Raw genomic sequence first — 4,358 nt, forward strand, 5'->3', positions numbered from 1 at the left:
ATATCATTATTATAAATTATTGCATAAATATACCCTGGACCACAAAACCAGCCATAAGTTCAGGTATATTTGGTATAATATGTGTTGCTAAGAACTTCATTCGGACAACTGTAAAGGTGAATTTCTCCATTTTTATTTCTTTTTGCACCCTTAGATTATAGATTTTCAAATAGTTGTATCTCAGCCAAATATGATCCTATCCTAAAAAACTATACATAAATGGAAACCTTAGTTATCTTATTTATCAACTTTCAGATGATGTATACAGTACATCTCAATTGTAAAAAAAATGAACCTTATGACTGTTTTTGTGGTCCAGAGTTACACACACACACAAACACATTGCTGTTTAGTTTGCTGACCCAGAAAAGGTTGTATAAACCTCAAATCATATATAGATATGAAGCCTCTACATTCCTCTGAACAGTGTGGTATGTGTTAACAGGGTGCACTGATACAGTTCATATTCGTTTACCATCCTGACATGAAGCTCTGACAGCCATCCTCCTCAGAAATGACACTAATTAACATGCATGTCTCGAGCAACTGATGCAAAAACCTGTAGTTTGCATACCTCTTCCCATTATGGCTCAGTTACAACACTAATAATATACAATATTATACAATACAATATAAATACATATTGAGAGACAAGCCATTTATCCAGTTTCATTAATATCACTACCCTATATTAATAACAGAAAACAGGTAAATAACCGTGTAAAGACGTGTGCTTTATAATAGCAGGAAATACATTTAAAACAAATTACACATTCCTATGTTGTCACTGTGTAGAAAGATATATCCTGGTGCATCTCCCTTATGCAACCGATGTAAGACACATAAGGGCACGATTATGCCCATTTTTTAGACCTGCGAAAAACTAAATGAGTTTTGGGATACTGTACATGAGTTCTCTGTGATGGTTCTAGGGAAGAAATATCACAAAAATCTTTTAATATGTCATTTTTTGGAGTGGACTTAAACGAAATCAGACCCTTTATTTATCAAAAGGGTAGGTTTGATTTCTTACGTATCTAAGAAATGTATTCTAATAAACTGGAAAAGGGAAAACTATTCAACATTTGAATTATTAAAACATTTCATAAAGGACACAATGCACATGAAACATTCAACATACAGTTCAAAATACAAAACACATCTTCTTAATATCCATTGCTATCACACTGACCATTCATGTGCTGTCATTTGATTTTTTAATGTCCCTACCAGAACAAAACAAACATTTGGCCTTGGTTGGTAAATATGCCATGTTGTCCCTTTCAACATTTTCTAACATAAAGGTAAAAAAAGGGGGAAAAAACAGCATAAAGGACAGAAAAGTCTGTGTTGCCAAGCACATGACCACCCAAATCTTGCTTCCAGTCACCTGACTGCCACTTTGAAGGTGGAATCGTGACCTTGAGTGAGAGATTTGTCTAATTCTGTGTGTGCTATTGTGTGTGTATGCACATGAGTGTGTGAGCCTGTCTGCCTCCAGACTTCAGTCACACGTCTCACTCCGACACCTTTTGACCTCTGTCTCTCTGCCCCTTGCAATCCCGGCCTCCTGTTGTTTTCTATTCAGATTGTGCGCCTTCCATAAAACATAACAAGAAGCACACCAGGCCTGCCAGGAGTGATTTCTCTGGTTCGTTTGTTGCATTTGAAAAGGAAAAGATATGATTATTACATCCCTAGATGTAAACAGTGGTACTTTTAAGACTAATTCATGTAAAAGCATTGATATGATTGGCTAACGTCCCAATGCCAGCATATATCACACTGTTGTTTATCAGGAACTTGCAAAAACATAAATATGCTAACTTAATTATCTATTAATTATATTTCACTTTCAACCTTCATGTCTACTAAAATTTTAAAAGCTAATATTGCCCCTTCATTGGCCCCATCTGCACTGCTCAAAACATCTGGTCTTGGTGTCAGAACACTTGGTGTCAGAACACTTATGTGATTTGACACATAAGTGTTCACTGTGACGTAAATCTTGGAGAACATGGGGTTCTGTGTGCGAATTAACCTGCATTACTGGGGAAAACAGATCCGCCTCTCCATCCTGATATCAGCTGCACAAAAGGCTTCTGTATTAGAGTCGTGATCACAGCGATGCCTGGGATATAAAGAAATGAGATGAGATTGGAAACTCAGCGTAATGAAAAATTGAACACGATGGCAACAAATGATTTTTATCTTTGAACCGGTGATTTGCCTGTTGCCAAGAGACTAAAGCAACAGAGCTGATTCTCTTAGATAAACACACCACGTCAATAACAGAGACAGCAGCAACAATATCTTTTTTATCAGAAGACTATTCATTTAGTATGAAGGCGAGAATTTAAATAGGGTGACATATGATGCTTTGGTCTTCTACTCAGCTTTGCCATCACAGGAATAAACTACTTCTGCCTCAGGCAGACTGACGTAGATCTGATCATGTGCAAAACACTAAACCCCTGTGACCAATAGATAAAGAGCACAGAAAAGCTCTACCTTTGTCTTTCTCCTGGAATTTGAGGTCGAAATTTCCATCAGCTTGCCAGGTTAGAAAACATCCTCTGTTGCATTTAATTAACAGCTGTTAATTTTACTTCTAATTACGACAACTTCATTGTTTCTCTAATCTATTTTTTTCTCTCCACCATTTCATAGAAATGATGAAAACTGAATAGGGCTGCAGTACAGACTCATCTGTTAAGCATCACAGTTGTCAGTCGACTCTTCTGTTTTGCCAACACACTGAGGCCTGCAGTCAGCAGGAGGTCAGTCAGTGTCTACATGTTACATTTAACAGTAAAGTATGAGGATCCTCTGCTGAGGTTTGTGTGTCAGGTCAACCGGTCAGGTACTCAAAGAGTTATTACTCATACACAGTGACGCAAGCTGAGTTTAAAGACAAGTCTCATGCCTTGAAACTTAACAAGTCTGCTGATCTTCACTAGCACTGACACTTTTAGGGTGCTTGTTAAAACAATTCGCAATTAAGTTCGGAATTAACTTCATTAGCAAATTGTCTGAAGAATTTTTTTAAAATAATGTAAACTTTATTTTATTCTATATATTAAGTGGGCTTCCTTTATGTTGAAATCATATGACCATTACCCCTTGAGGACTAGATTACAATTTGCATGTTTATGTGTCTAGGAAAGATGATTCTCAGACAACATGTTCACAACATTCACAGAACGTTCTGCCAAAGTAATGAGTAAACATTCTTCTGGCAACATTAATAGCATGTTTGTTCAAAGTTACTAGGTCTTTAGTGACGTTCTCAAAATGTTCGCACAAAAACATTGTTTCATGGAACATTCTTTTAGCTTTTTTTTTTTTTCATGTAACCTTCATTCCTATAGGTCTAATAGTGTCAGATGGTTTCAGACAATATTCAAAAGTAACTTTAACATAATCTTTGCAAAATGACAAGATGCCCCTTCAAAGATAACATCCAAAGTTCAGCATATTCAGAACCTTTTCATAATGGGAGCCTTAGCAAAACGTTCTTAGAACATATATATTTTAAAATCTCTAATTTTCTGCATATGAAGTCTAGATTATGCATTGTTTATTCATTGCTTAGAATGACTACAGTCGTACTCATTTCTATACAATTTTATTATTATTAGGATATTACACCACTGGACTTTTTTTGTATGTGTGATTATAGTTCATCATTTTTCAATGTTCTTTCAATGCCACCTGGTGATAGTAACGATGGAGAATTTTTTTTCTTACTTTACTTTTAAATAGCTGAATTAGTGCTTTTCACGCTTTATCACTGAAGCGTTTCATCTGCTTTTTAACCAAATAACACTAATGTTGGTAATATAACAAATAAAAGCGTAGTCAAATGACACTGGCTAATCTTTTCCTCACAGCTCACATGACACGAGAGCTTTCCTTAGGCCCCAGCAGCTGATGCGAGACCGAGCTTTTAAGGATATCCTTAGGAGAGAAATGGCTTTTAGGTCAGTTTTTCCAAAGTCTAACTAGCATGAGCCCATTTAAGTCACGAGCCACAGGAATTCATGACTGAGGAACTTTGCTTCAGGGAATACTGCGGCCTATCTGTGGGAATATCCTTGCATTTAATAATATAAAATAATGTTAAAAAAAATAAAAATAATTATGTATCTTAATAATTATAACTATTTATAATTTGACTATATAATGCATTATAAATGATAATTTAAATATAGTTTTTAGTCACCCCTTTATATAAGTTGTTTTGATGAGTGTATTTACTATTAACTTATTAACTAATTTAAGTATCTTCATATTTCTGCTATATGAGTGCAAACAAAATAAGCTGATCTTCTTATAAAAACACACAAGTACTCGTG

This window comes from Carassius gibelio, chromosome B25 (assembly GCF_023724105.1).
Source record: "Carassius gibelio isolate Cgi1373 ecotype wild population from Czech Republic chromosome B25, carGib1.2-hapl.c, whole genome shotgun sequence".
Lineage (NCBI taxonomy): Eukaryota > Metazoa > Chordata > Actinopteri > Cypriniformes > Cyprinidae > Carassius > Carassius gibelio.